The sequence below is a fragment of the Hemicordylus capensis genome, chromosome 6, assembly GCF_027244095.1.
Source record: "Hemicordylus capensis ecotype Gifberg chromosome 6, rHemCap1.1.pri, whole genome shotgun sequence".
Classification (NCBI taxonomy): domain Eukaryota; kingdom Metazoa; phylum Chordata; class Lepidosauria; order Squamata; family Cordylidae; genus Hemicordylus; species Hemicordylus capensis.
In genome coordinates, this window is record NC_069662.1 from 57,784,834 (window position 1) to 57,800,574 (window position 15,741).

Consider the following 15,741-nt stretch of genomic DNA (forward strand, 5'->3'; position numbering starts at 1 on the left):
CCAGGATGATTTGCTGCACTGACTAGCTGACACATAGAGCAAAGCTGCCCCAGTGCAGCAAGAAAGCAGCCTAAGAGAACTTCTCAACTAACCGTAGTGGGGAAACTGCAGTTTTTGATGTCTTCCCCTGGAAGCCCTCTGTGCCAGTTGAAAACATGTCCCTGAGGGCTGTGCAATTATCAGGGACATATTTCTGGGTGTCACAGAGGACTTCCTGAGGAAGGGGGAGGGGCATCAAAAATTGCAATTCCCTGCTGCACCGATGCAATTTGTTGGGAAATCCTGCTAGTTTGTTTTCTTGCTAACTGTTGCATCCTTGCTCTGCATGTAATTGACAGGATGATATGCACTAATACATTTGTCCCTTTACAACTTTTCTTCTTGCAACGTGCTAATCTGAGCATCAAGTGCCTCTGGACTTTGAATGATAATGTTCCTTTCTTCTTTTTTCTGAGCAGAGAAAGATGAGGCTTTGAACAGGATGCAAAAAGAAGTCATGAAGGCATTGGAAACCAGGAAGCTGAATGCCAGCAGTACACTGAACATTGTGCCTGAGAAACTTTTACACAGCAACATAACAATGAAGGTCACCGTGAGGCAGAGAAACACCAATTTAGGTGAACTCAACCCACACCTTTTGAAATCGGTCCAGGAATTAGGTAAGTTGAAACCTAAAGAGGTCCTGCAAATCAAGTGGAATGACACGTCTGAACTGAAAAAGCTGTACATGCTGGCCAATTTGCTACAGATCGTACTCAGAGAACAAGTTACAGAAGATAAGAGGGGCAGGCAAGGGCGACCTCGCCAAGTAGCACGCCGGTCTGCTTGGAAGCGGTCTCTTATGCAGTCCACAACTAGCTTCCCCTTGTTGACAGCTTCCATCATGGTGGATAATGACGCTGCTGACTTGACTGGCCGAGTACTTATCATTCTGAAACATGTCAATCAGTCAAGCCAGCATAGATGCAAGCAGTGCTGGATGTACAGTAACTTTGCCCCCAAAGCAAAACATCATCCTGAAACCAAAAACTGCTTTTCTCCAGAATCCTCTTAGGATCTCTGCCAGCCAGCTCCAAACTCCAGCCATGGTGGGAGGGGGGCATAGCTTGGTGGGAGGGCACATGGCTTATATGCAAGAGGTTCAGTTCCTGTCTTCTCCAGTTAGAAGATCTTAGATCAGGCCTGCTCAACTTCGGCCCTCCTGCAGTAGTAGTTGGCCTACTACTCCCATAACCCCTGGCTATTGGCCACTGTAATGGGGGATTATGGGAGCTGTAGTTCAAAAACAGCAAGGGGGCCAAAACTGAGCAGGCCTGACTTAGATGGTACGTCTCGGAAAGTGCGGTTTGCTTGAGATCTTGAAAATCTGTTAATCAGAGTACTCAGTACTGGGCTAAATAGACCAGTGGTCTCAATTCCATATGAGGCAGCCGCCTTCATATATTCATAATGTTTCCAGCTCTCCTTGTACCCTAAATCCCAGCGCCACTTAGACCAGGCAAACGAGTTCCACAGCTTCTTCCTCCCTTGCAGATCGGTTGACCATCCAAAAATCCAGGATGATTTGCTGCACTGACTAGCTGACACATAGAGCAAAGCTGCCCCAGTGCAGCAAGAAAGCAGCCTAAGAGAACTTCTCAACTAACCGTAGTGGGGAAACTGCAGTTTTTGATGTCTTCCCCTGGAAGCCCTCTGTGCCAGTTGAAAACATGTCCCTGAGGGCTGTGCAATTATCAGGGACATATTTCTGGGTGTCACAGAGGACTTCCTGAGGAAGGGGGAGGGGCATCAAAAATTGCAATTCCCTGCTGCACCGATGCAATTTGTTGGGAAATCCTGCTAGTTTGTTTTCTTGCTAACTGTTGCATCCTTGCTCTGCATGTAATTGACAGGATGATATGCACTAATACATTTGTCCCTTTACAACTTCTCTTCTTGCAACGTGCTAATCTGAGCATCAAGTGCCTCTGGACTTTGAATGATAATGCTCCTTTCTTCTTTTTTCTGAGCAGAGAAAGATGAGGCTTTGAACAGGATGCAAAAAGAAGTCATGAAGGCATTGGAAACCAGGAAGCTGAATGCCAGCAGTACACTGAACATTGTGCCTGAGAAACTTTTACACAGCAACATAACAATGAAGGTCACCGTGAGGCAGAGAAACACCAATTTAGGTGAACTCAACCCACACCTTTTGAAATCGGTCCAGGAATTAGGTAAGCTGAAACCTAAAGAGGTCCTGCAAATCAAGTGGAATGACACGTCTGAACTGAAAAAGCTGTGCATGCTGGCCAATTTGCTACAGATGGCACTCAGAGAACAAGTTACAGAAGATAAGAGGGGCAGGCAAGGGGGACCTCGCCAAGTAGCACGCCGGTCTGCTTGGAAGCGGTCTCTTATGCAGTCCACAACTAGCTTCCCCTTGTTGACAGCTTCCATCATGGTGGATAATGACGCTGCTGACTTGACTGGCCGAGTACTTATCATTCTGAAACATGTCAATCAGTCAAGCCAGCATAGATGCAAGCAGTGCTGGATGTACAGTAACTTTGCCCCCAAAGCAAAACATCATCCTGAAACCAAAAACTGCTTTTCTCCAGAATCCTCTTAGGATCTCTGCCAGCCAGCTCCAAACTCCAGCCATGGTGGGAGGGGGGCATAGCTTGGTGGGAGGGCACATGGCTTATATGCAAGAGGTTCAGTTCCTGTCTTCTCCAGTTAGAAGATCTTAGATCAGGCCTGCTCAACTTCGGCCCTCCTGCAGTAGTAGTTGGCCTACTACTCCCATAACCCCTGGCTATTGGCCACTGTAATGGGGGATTATGGGAGCTGTAGTTCAAAAACAGCAAGGGGGCCAAAACTGAGCAGGCCTGACTTAGATGGTACATCTCGGAAAGTGCGGTTTGCTTGAGATCTTGAAAATCTGTTAATCAGAGTACTCAGTACTGGGCTAAATAGACCAGTGGTCTCAATTCCATATGAGGCAGCCGCCTTCATATATTCATAATGTTTCCAGCTCTCCTTGTACCCTAAATCCCACCGCCACTTAGACCAGGCAAACGAGTTCCACAGCTTCTTCCTCCCTTGCAGATCGGTTGACCATCCAAAAATCCAGGATGATTTGCTGCACTGACTAGCTGACACATAGAGCAAAGCTGCCCCAGTGCAGCAAGAAAGCAGCCTAAGAGAACTTCTCAACTAACCGTAGTGGGGAAACTGCAGTTTTTGATGTCTTCCCCTGGAAGCCCTCTGTGCCAGTTGAAAACATGTCCCTGAGGGCTGTGCAATTATCAGGGACATATTTCTGGGTGTCACAGAGGACTTCCTGAGGAAGGGGGAGGGGCATCAAAAATTGCAATTCCCTGCTGCACCGATGCAATTTGTTGGGAAATCCTGCTAGTTTGTTTTCTTGCTAACTGTTGCATCCTTGCTCTGCATGTAATTGACAGGATGATATGCACTAATACATTTGTCCCTTTACAACTTTTCTTCTTGCAACGTGCTAATCTGAGCATCAAGTGCCTCTGGACTTTGAATGATAATGTTCCTTTCTTCTTTTTTCTGAGCAGAGAAAGATGAGGCTTTGAACAGGATGCAAAAAGAAGTCATGAAGGCATTGGAAACCAGGAAGCTGAATGCCAGCAGTACACTGAACATTGTGCCTGAGAAACTTTTACACAGCAACATAACAATGAAGGTCACCGTGAGGCAGAGAAACACCAATTTAGGTGAACTCAACCCACACCTTTTGAAATCGGTCCAGGAATTAGGTAAGTTGAAACCTAAAGAGGTCCTGCAAATCAAGTGGAATGACACGTCTGAACTGAAAAAGCTGTACATGCTGGCCAATTTGCTACAGATCGTACTCAGAGAACAAGTTACAGAAGATAAGAGGGGCAGGCAAGGGCGACCTCGCCAAGTAGCACGCCGGTCTGCTTGGAAGCGGTCTCTTATGCAGTCCACAACTAGCTTCCCCTTGTTGACAGCTTCCATCATGGTGGATAATGACGCTGCTGACTTGACTGGCCGAGTACTTATCATTCTGAAACATGTCAATCAGTCAAGCCAGCATAGATGCAAGCAGTGCTGGATGTACAGTAACTTTGCCCCCAAAGCAAAACATCATCCTGAAACCAAAAACTGCTTTTCTCCAGAATCCTCTTAGGATCTCTGCCAGCCAGCTCCAAACTCCAGCCATGGTGGGAGGGGGGCATAGCTTGGTGGGAGGGCACATGGCTTATATGCAAGAGGTTCAGTTCCTGTCTTCTCCAGTTAGAAGATCTTAGATCAGGCCTGCTCAACTTCGGCCCTCCTGCAGTAGTAGTTGGCCTACTACTCCCATAACCCCTGGCTATTGGCCACTGTAATGGGGGATTATGGGAGCTGTAGTTCAAAAACAGCAAGGGGGCCAAAACTGAGCAGGCCTGACTTAGATGGTACGTCTCGGAAAGTGCGGTTTGCTTGAGATCTTGAAAATCTGTTAATCAGAGTACTCAGTACTGGGCTAAATAGACCAGTGGTCTCAATTCCATATGAGGCAGCCGCCTTCATATATTCATAATGTTTCCAGCTCTCCTTGTACCCTAAATCCCAGCGCCACTTAGACCAGGCAAACGAGTTCCACAGCTTCTTCCTCCCTTGCAGATCGGTTGACCATCCAAAAATCCAGGATGATTTGCTGCACTGACTAGCTGACACATAGAGCAAAGCTGCCCCAGTGCAGCAAGAAAGCAGCCTAAGAGAACTTCTCAACTAACCGTAGTGGGGAAACTGCAGTTTTTGATGTCTTCCCCTGGAAGCCCTCTGTGCCAGTTGAAAACATGTCCCTGAGGGCTGTGCAATTATCAGGGACATATTTCTGGGTGTCACAGAGGACTTCCTGAGGAAGGGGGAGGGGCATCAAAAATTGCAATTCCCTGCTGCACCGATGCAATTTGTTGGGAAATCCTGCTAGTTTGTTTTCTTGCTAACTGTTGCATCCTTGCTCTGCATGTAATTGACAGGATGATATGCACTAATACATTTGTCCCTTTACAACTTTTCTTCTTGCAACGTGCTAATCTGAGCATCAAGTGCCTCTGGACTTTGAATGATAATGTTCCTTTCTTCTTTTTTCTGAGCAGAGAAAGATGAGGCTTTGAACAGGATGCAAAAAGAAGTCATGAAGGCATTGGAAACCAGGAAGCTGAATGCCAGCAGTACACTGAACATTGTGCCTGAGAAACTTTTACACAGCAACATAACAATGAAGGTCACCGTGAGGCAGAGAAACACCAATTTAGGTGAACTCAACCCACACCTTTTGAAATCGGTCCAGGAATTAGGTAAGTTGAAACCTAAAGAGGTCCTGCAAATCAAGTGGAATGACACGTCTGAACTGAAAAAGCTGTACATGCTGGCCAATTTGCTACAGATCGTACTCAGAGAACAAGTTACAGAAGATAAGAGGGGCAGGCAAGGGCGACCTCGCCAAGTAGCACGCCGGTCTGCTTGGAAGCGGTCTCTTATGCAGTCCACAACTAGCTTCCCCTTGTTGACAGCTTCCATCATGGTGGATAATGACGCTGCTGACTTGACTGGCCGAGTACTTATCATTCTGAAACATGTCAATCAGTCAAGCCAGCATAGATGCAAGCAGTGCTGGATGTACAGTAACTTTGCCCCCAAAGCAAAACATCATCCTGAAACCAAAAACTGCTTTTCTCCAGAATCCTCTTAGGATCTCTGCCAGCCAGCTCCAAACTCCAGCCATGGTGGGAGGGGGGCATAGCTTGGTGGGAGGGCACATGGCTTATATGCAAGAGGTTCAGTTCCTGTCTTCTCCAGTTAGAAGATCTTAGATCAGGCCTGCTCAACTTCGGCCCTCCTGCAGTAGTAGTTGGCCTACTACTCCCATAACCCCTGGCTATTGGCCACTGTAATGGGGGATTATGGGAGCTGTAGTTCAAAAACAGCAAGGGGGCCAAAACTGAGCAGGCCTGACTTAGATGGTACGTCTCGGAAAGTGCGGTTTGCTTGAGATCTTGAAAATCTGTTAATCAGAGTACTCAGTACTGGGCTAAATAGACCAGTGGTCTCAATTCCATATGAGGCAGCCGCCTTCATATATTCATAATGTTTCCAGCTCTCCTTGTACCCTAAATCCCACCGCCACTTTGACCAGGCAAACGAGTTCCACAGCTTCTTCCTCCCTTGCAGATCGGTTGACCATCCAAAAATCCAGGATGATTTGCTGCACTGACTAGCTGACACATAGAGCAAAGCTGCCCCAGTGCAGCAAGAAAGCAGCCTAAGAGAACTTCTCAACTAACCGTAGTGGGGAAACTGCAGTTTTTGATGTCTTCCCCTGGAAGCCCTCTGTGCCAGTTGAAAACATGTCCCTGAGGGCTGTGCAATTATCAGGGACATATTTCTGGGTGTCACAGAGGACTTCCTGAGGAAGGGGGAGGGGCATCAAAAATTGCAATTCCCTGCTGCACCGATGCAATTTGTTGGGAAATCCTGCTAGTTTGTTTTCTTGCTAACTGTTGCATCCTTGCTCTGCATGTAATTGACAGGATGATATGCACTAATACATTTGTCCCTTTACAACTTTTCTTCTTGCAACGTGCTAATCTGAGCATCAAGTGCCTCTGGACTTTGAATGATAATGTTCCTTTCTTCTTTTTTCTGAGCAGAGAAAGATGAGGCTTTGAACAGGATGCAAAAAGAAGTCATGAAGGCATTGGAAACCAGGAAGCTGAATGCCAGCAGTACACTGAACATTGTGCCTGAGAAACTTTTACACAGCAACATAACAATGAAGGTCACCGTGAGGCAGAGAAACACCAATTTAGGTGAACTCAACCCACACCTTTTGAAATCGGTCCAGGAATTAGGTAAGTTGAAACCTAAAGAGGTCCTGCAAATCAAGTGGAATGACACGTCTGAACTGAAAAAGCTGTACATGCTGGCCAATTTGCTACAGATCGTACTCAGAGAACAAGTTACAGAAGATAAGAGGGGCAGGCAAGGGCGACCTCGCCAAGTAGCACGCCGGTCTGCTTGGAAGCGGTCTCTTATGCAGTCCACAACTAGCTTCCCCTTGTTGACAGCATCCATCATGGTGGATAATGACGCTGCTGACTTGACTGGCCGAGTACTTATCATTCTGAAACATGTCAATCAGTCAAGCCAGCATAGATGCAAGCAGTGCTGGATGTACAGTAACTTTGCCCCCAAAGCAAAACATCATCCTGAAACCAAAAACTGCTTTTCTCCAGAATCCTCTTAGGATCTCTGCCAGCCAGCTCCAAACTCCAGCCATGGTGGGAGGGGGGCATAGCTTGGTGGGAGGGCACATGGCTTATATGCAAGAGGTTCAGTTCCTGTCTTCTCCAGTTAGAAGATCTTAGATCAGGCCTGCTCAACTTCGGCCCTCCTGCAGTAGTAGTTGGCCTACTACTCCCATAACCCCTGGCTATTGGCCACTGTAATGGGGGATTATGGGAGCTGTAGTTCAAAAACAGCAAGGGGGCCAAAACTGAGCAGGCCTGACTTAGATGGTACGTCTCGGAAAGTGCGGTTTGCTTGAGATCTTGAAAATCTGTTAATCAGAGTACTCAGTACTGGGCTAAATAGACCAGTGGTCTCAATTCCATATGAGGCAGCCGCCTTCATATATTCATAATGTTTCCAGCTCTCCTTGTACCCTAAATCCCACCGCCACTTTGACCAGGCAAACGAGTTCCACAGCTTCTTCCTCCCTTGCAGATCGGTTGACCATCCAAAAATCCAGGATGATTTGCTGCACTGACTAGCTGACACATAGAGCAAAGCTGCCCCAGTGCAGCAAGAAAGCAGCCTAAGAGAACTTCTCAACTAACCGTAGTGGGGAAACTGCAGTTTTTGATGTCTTCCCCTGGAAGCCCTCTGTGCCAGTTGAAAACATGTCCCTGAGGGCTGTGCAATTATCAGGGACATATTTCTGGGTGTCACAGAGGACTTCCTGAGGAAGGGGGAGGGGCATCAAAAATTGCAATTCCCTGCTGCACCGATGCAATTTGTTGGGAAATCCTGCTAGTTTGTTTTCTTGCTAACTGTTGCATCCTTGCTCTGCATGTAATTGACAGGATGATATGCACTAATACATTTGTCCCTTTACAACTTTTCTTCTTGCAACGTGCTAATCTGAGCATCAAGTGCCTCTGGACTTTGAATGATAATGTTCCTTTCTTCTTTTTTCTGAGCAGAGAAAGATGAGGCTTTGAACAGGATGCAAAAAGAAGTCATGAAGGCATTGGAAACCAGGAAGCTGAATGCCAGCAGTACACTGAACATTGTGCCTGAGAAACTTTTACACAGCAACATAACAATGAAGGTCACCGTGAGGCAGAGAAACACCAATTTAGGTGAACTCAACCCACACCTTTTGAAATCGGTCCAGGAATTAGGTAAGTTGAAACCTAAAGAGGTCCTGCAAATCAAGTGGAATGACACGTCTGAACTGAAAAAGCTGTACATGCTGGCCAATTTGCTACAGATCGTACTCAGAGAACAAGTTACAGAAGATAAGAGGGGCAGGCAAGGGCGACCTCGCCAAGTAGCACGCCGGTCTGCTTGGAAGCGGTCTCTTATGCAGTCCACAACTAGCTTCCCCTTGTTGACAGCTTCCATCATGGTGGATAATGACGCTGCTGACTTGACTGGCCGAGTACTTATCATTCTGAAACATGTCAATCAGTCAAGCCAGCATAGATGCAAGCAGTGCTGGATGTACAGTAACTTTGCCCCCAAAGCAAAACATCATCCTGAAACCAAAAACTGCTTTTCTCCAGAATCCTCTTAGGATCTCTGCCAGCCAGCTCCAAACTCCAGCCATGGTGGGAGGGGGGCATAGCTTGGTGGGAGGGCACATGGCTTATATGCAAGAGGTTCAGTTCCTGTCTTCTCCAGTTAGAAGATCTTAGATCAGGCCTGCTCAACTTCGGCCCTCCTGCAGTAGTAGTTGGCCTACTACTCCCATAACCCCTGGCTATTGGCCACTGTAATGGGGGATTATGGGAGCTGTAGTTCAAAAACAGCAAGGGGGCCAAAACTGAGCAGGCCTGACTTAGATGGTACATCTCGGAAAGTGCGGTTTGCTTGAGATCTTGAAAATCTGTTAATCAGAGTACTCAGTACTGGGCTAAATAGACCAGTGGTCTCAATTCCATATGAGGCAGCCGCCTTCATATATTCATAATGTTTCCAGCTCTCCTTGTACCCTAAATCCCACCGCCACTTTGACCAGGCAAACGAGTTCCACAGCTTCTTCCTCCCTTGCAGATCGGTTGACCATCCAAAAATCCAGGATGATTTGCTGCACTGACTAGCTGACACATAGAGCAAAGCTGCCCCAGTGCAGCAAGAAAGCAGCCTAAGAGAACTTCTCAACTAACCGTAGTGGGGAAACTGCAGTTTTTGATGTCTTCCCCTGGAAGCCCTCTGTGCCAGTTGAAAACATGTCCCTGAGGGCTGTGCAATTATCAGGGACATATTTCTGGGTGTCACAGAGGACTTCCTGAGGAAGGGGGAGGGGCATCAAAAATTGCAATTCCCTGCTGCACCGATGCAATTTGTTGGGAAATCCTGCTAGTTTGTTTTCTTGCTAACTGTTGCATCCTTGCTCTGCATGTAATTGACAGGATGATATGCACTAATACATTTGTCCCTTTACAACTTTTCTTCTTGCAACGTGCTAATCTGAGCATCAAGTGCCTCTGGACTTTGAATGATAATGTTCCTTTCTTCTTTTTTCTGAGCAGAGAAAGATGAGGCTTTGAACAGGATGCAAAAAGAAGTCATGAAGGCATTGGAAACCAGGAAGCTGAATGCCAGCAGTACACTGAACATTGTGCCTGAGAAACTTTTACACAGCAACATAACAATGAAGGTCACCGTGAGGCAGAGAAACACCAATTTAGGTGAACTCAACCCACACCTTTTGAAATCGGTCCAGGAATTAGGTAAGTTGAAACCTAAAGAGGTCCTGCAAATCAAGTGGAATGACACGTCTGAACTGAAAAAGCTGTACATGCTGGCCAATTTGCTACAGATGGCACTCAGAGAACAAGTTACAGAAGATAAAAGGGGCAGGCAAGGGCGACCTCGCCAAGTAGCACGCCGGTCTGCTTGGAAGCGGTCTCTTATGCAGTCCACAACTAGCTTCCCCTTGTTGACAGCTTCCATCATGGTGGATAATGACGCTGCTGACTTGACTGGCCGAGTACTTATCATTCTGAAACATGTCAATCAGTCAAGCCAGCATAGATGCAAGCAGTGCTGGATGTACAGTAACTTTGCCCCCAAAGCAAAACATCATCCTGAAACCAAAAACTGCTTTTCTCCAGAATCCTCTTAGGATCTCTGCCAGCCAGCTCCAAACTCCAGCCATGGTGGCAGGGGGGCATAGCTTGGTGGGAGGGCACATGGCTTATATGCAAGAGGTTCAGTTCCTGTCTTCTCCAGTTAGAAGATCTTAGATCAGGCCTGCTCAACTTCGGCCCTCCTGCAGTAGTAGTTGGCCTACTACTCCCATAACCCCTGGCTATTGGCCACTGTAATGGGGGATTATGGGAGCTGTAGTTCAAAAACAGCAAGGGGGCCAAAACTGAGCAGGCCTGACTTAGATGGTACATCTCGGAAAGTGCGGTTTGCTTGAGATCTTGAAAATCTGTTAATCAGAGTACTCAGTACTGGGCTAAATAGACCAGTGGTCTCAATTCCATATGAGGCAGCCGCCTTCATATATTCATAATGTTTCCAGCTCTCCTTGTACCCTAAATCCCACCGCCACTTAGACCAGGCAAACGAGTTCCACAGCTTCTTCCTCCCTTGCAGATCGGTTGACCATCCAAAAATCCAGGATGATTTGCTGCACTGACTAGCTGACACATAGAGCAAAGCTGCCCCAGTGCAGCAAGAAAGCAGCCTAAGAGAACTTCTCAACTAACCGTAGTGGGGAAACTGCAGTTTTTGATGTCTTCCCCTGGAAGCCCTCTGTGCCAGTTGAAAACATGTCCCTGAGGGCTGTGCAATTATCAGGGACATATTTCTGGGTGTCACAGAGGACTTCCTGAGGAAGGGGGAGGGGCATCAAAAATTGCAATTCCCTGCTGCACCGATGCAATTTGTTGGGAAATCCTGCTAGTCTGTTTTCTTGCTAACTGTTGCATCCTTGCTCTGCATGTAATTGACAGGATGATATGCACTAATACATTTGTCCCTTTACAACTTTTCTTCTTGCAACGTGCTAATCTGAGCATCAAGTGCCTCTGGACTTTGAATGATAATGTTCCTTTCTTCTTTTTTCTGAGCAGAGAAAGATGAGGCTTTGAACAGGATGCAAAAAGAAGTCATGAAGGCATTGGAAACCAGGAAGCTGAATGCCAGCAGTACACTGAACATTGTGCCTGAGAAACCTTTACACAGCAACATAACAATGAAGGTCACCGTGAGGCAGAGAAACACCAATTTAGGTGAACTCAACCCACACCTTTTGAAATCGGTCCAGGAATTAGGTAAGCTGAAACCTGAAGAGGTCCTGCAAATCAAGTGGAATGACACGTCTGAACTGAAAAAGCTGTACATGCTGGCCAATTTGCTACAGATCGTACTCAGAGAACAAGTTACAGAAGATAAGAGGGGCAGGCAAGGGCGACCTCGCCAAGTAGCACGCCGGTCTGCTTGGAAGCGGTCTCTTATGCAGTCCACAACTAGCTTCCCCTTGTTGACAGCTTCCATCATGGTGGATAATGACGCTGCTGACTTGACTGGCCGAGTACTTATCATTCTGAAACATGTCAATCAGTCAAGCCAGCATAGATGCAAGCAGTGCTGGATGTACAGTAACTTTGCCCCCAAAGCAAAACATCATCCTGAAACCAAAAACTGCTTTTCTCCAGAATCCTCTTAGGATCTCTGCCAGCCAGCTCCAAACTCCAGCCATGGTGGGAGGGGGGCATAGCTTGGTGGGAGGGCACATGGCTTATATGCAAGAGGTTCAGTTCCTGTCTTCTCCAGTTAGAAGATCTTAGATCAGGCCTGCTCAACTTCGGCCCTCCTGCAGTAGTAGTTGGCCTACTACTCCCATAACCCCTGGCTATTGGCCACTGTAATGGGGGATTATGGGAGCTGTAGTTCAAAAACAGCAAGGGGGCCAAAACTGAGCAGGCCTGACTTAGATGGTACGTCTCGGAAAGTGCGGTTTGCTTGAGATCTTGAAAATCTGTTAATCAGAGTACTCAGTACTGGGCTAAATAGACCAGTGGTCTCAATTCCATATGAGGCAGCCGCCTTCATATATTCATAATGTTTCCAGCTCTCCTTGTACCCTAAATCCCACCGCCACTTTGACCAGGCAAACGAGTTCCACAGCTTCTTCCTCCCTTGCAGATCGGTTGACCATCCAAAAATCCAGGATGATTTGCTGCACTGACTAGCTGACACATAGAGCAAAGCTGCCCCAGTGCAGCAAGAAAGCAGCCTAAGAGAACTTCTCAACTAACCGTAGTGGGGAAACTGCAGTTTTTGATGTCTTCCCCTGGAAGCCCTCTGTGCCAGTTGAAAACATGTCCCTGAGGGCTGTGCAATTATCAGGGACATATTTCTGGGTGTCACAGAGGACTTCCTGAGGAAGGGGGAGGGGCATCAAAAATTGCAATTCCCTGCTGCACCGATGCAATTTGTTGGGAAATCCTGCTAGTTTGTTTTCTTGCTAACTGTTGCATCCTTGCTCTGCATGTAATTGACAGGATGATATGCACTAATACATTTGTCCCTTTACAACTTTTCTTCTTGCAACGTGCTAATCTGAGCATCAAGTGCCTCTGGACTTTGAATGATAATGTTCCTTTCTTCTTTTTTCTGAGCAGAGAAAGATGAGGCTTTGAACAGGATGCAAAAAGAAGTCATGAAGGCATTGGAAACCAGGAAGCTGAATGCCAGCAGTACACTGAACATTGTGCCTGAGAAACTTTTACACAGCAACATAACAATGAAGGTCACCGTGAGGCAGAGAAACACCAATTTAGGTGAACTCAACCCACACCTTTTGAAATCGGTCCAGGAATTAGGTAAGTTGAAACCTAAAGAGGTCCTGCAAATCAAGTGGAATGACACGTCTGAACTGAAAAAGCTGTACATGCTGGCCAATTTGCTACAGATCGTACTCAGAGAACAAGTTACAGAAGATAAGAGGGGCAGGCAAGGGCGACCTCGCCAAGTAGCACGCCGGTCTGCTTGGAAGCGGTCTCTTATGCAGTCCACAACTAGCTTCCCCTTGTTGACAGCATCCATCATGGTGGATAATGACGCTGCTGACTTGACTGGCCGAGTACTTATCATTCTGAAACATGTCAATCAGTCAAGCCAGCATAGATGCAAGCAGTGCTGGATGTACAGTAACTTTGCCCCCAAAGCAAAACATCATCCTGAAACCAAAAACTGCTTTTCTCCAGAATCCTCTTAGGATCTCTGCCAGCCAGCTCCAAACTCCAGCCATGGTGGGAGGGGGGCATAGCTTGGTGGGAGGGCACATGGCTTATATGCAAGAGGTTCAGTTCCTGTCTTCTCCAGTTAGAAGATCTTAGATCAGGCCTGCTCAACTTCGGCCCTCCTGCAGTAGTAGTTGGCCTACTACTCCCATAACCCCTGGCTATTGGCCACTGTAATGGGGGATTATGGGAGCTGTAGTTCAAAAACAGCAAGGGGGCCAAAACTGAGCAGGCCTGACTTAGATGGTACGTCTCGGAAAGTGCGGTTTGCTTGAGATCTTGAAAATCTGTTAATCAGAGTACTCAGTACTGGGCTAAATAGACCAGTGGTCTCAATTCCATATGAGGCAGCCGCCTTCATATATTCATAATGTTTCCAGCTCTCCTTGTACCCTAAATCCCACCGCCACTTTGACCAGGCAAACGAGTTCCACAGCTTCTTCCTCCCTTGCAGATCGGTTGACCATCCAAAAATCCAGGATGATTTGCTGCACTGACTAGCTGACACATAGAGCAAAGCTGCCCCAGTGCAGCAAGAAAGCAGCCTAAGAGAACTTCTCAACTAACCGTAGTGGGGAAACTGCAGTTTTTGATGTCTTCCCCTGGAAGCCCTCTGTGCCAGTTGAAAACATGTCCCTGAGGGCTGTGCAATTATCAGGGACATATTTCTGGGTGTCACAGAGGACTTCCTGAGGAAGGGGGAGGGGCATCAAAAATTGCAATTCCCTGCTGCACCGATGCAATTTGTTGGGAAATCCTGCTAGTTTGTTTTCTTGCTAACTGTTGCATCCTTGCTCTGCATGTAATTGACAGGATGATATGCACTAATACATTTGTCCCTTTACAACTTTTCTTCTTGCAACGTGCTAATCTGAGCATCAAGTGCCTCTGGACTTTGAATGATAATGTTCCTTTCTTCTTTTTTCTGAGCAGAGAAAGATGAGGCTTTGAACAGGATGCAAAAAGAAGTCATGAAGGCATTGGAAACCAGGAAGCTGAATGCCAGCAGTACACTGAACATTGTGCCTGAGAAACTTTTACACAGCAACATAACAATGAAGGTCACCGTGAGGCAGAGAAACACCAATTTAGGTGAACTCAACCCACACCTTTTGAAATCGGTCCAGGAATTAGGTAAGTTGAAACCTAAAGAGGTCCTGCAAATCAAGTGGAATGACACGTCTGAACTGAAAAAGCTGTACATGCTGGCCAATTTGCTACAGATGGCACTCAGAGAACAAGTTACAGAAGATAAAAGGGGCAGGCAAGGGCGACCTCGCCAAGTAGCACGCCGGTCTGCTTGGAAGCGGTCTCTTATGCAGTCCACAACTAGCTTCCCCTTGTTGACAGCTTCCATCATGGTGGATAATGACGCTGCTGACTTGACTGGCCGAGTACTTATCATTCTGAAACATGTCAATCAGTCAAGCCAGCATAGATGCAAGCAGTGCTGGATGTACAGTAACTTTGCCCCCAAAGCAAAACATCATCCTGAAACCAAAAACTGCTTTTCTCCAGAATCCTCTTAGGATCTCTGCCAGCCAGCTCCAAACTCCAGCCATGGTGGCAGGGGGGCATAGCTTGGTGGGAGGGCACATGGCTTATATGCAAGAGGTTCAGTTCCTGTCTTCTCCAGTTAGAAGATCTTAGATCAGGCCTGCTCAACTTCGGCCCTCCTGCAGTAGTAGTTGGCCTACTACTCCCATAACCCCTGGCTATTGGCCACTGTAATGGGGGATTATGGGAGCTGTAGTTCAAAAACAGCAAGGGGGCCAAAACTGAGCAGGCCTGACTTAGATGGTACATCTCGGAAAGTGCGGTTTGCTTGAGATCTTGAAAATCTGTTAATCAGAGTACTCAGTACTGGGCTAAATAGACCAGTGGTCTCAATTCCATATGAGGCAGCCGCCTTCATATATTCATAATGTTTCCAGCTCTCCTTGTACCCTAAATCCCACCGCCACTTTGACCAGGCAAACGAGTTCCACAGCTTCTTCCTCCCTTGCAGATCGGTTGACCATCCAAAAATCCAGGATGATTTGCTGCACTGACTAGCTGACACATAGAGCAAAGCTGCCCCAGTGCAGCAAGAAAGCAGCCTAAGAGAACTTCTCAACTAACCGTAGTGGGGAAACTGCAGTTTTTGATGTCTTCCCCTGGAAGCCCTCTGTGCCAGTTGAAAACATGTCCCTGAGGGCTGTGCAATTATCAGGGACATATTTCTGGGTGT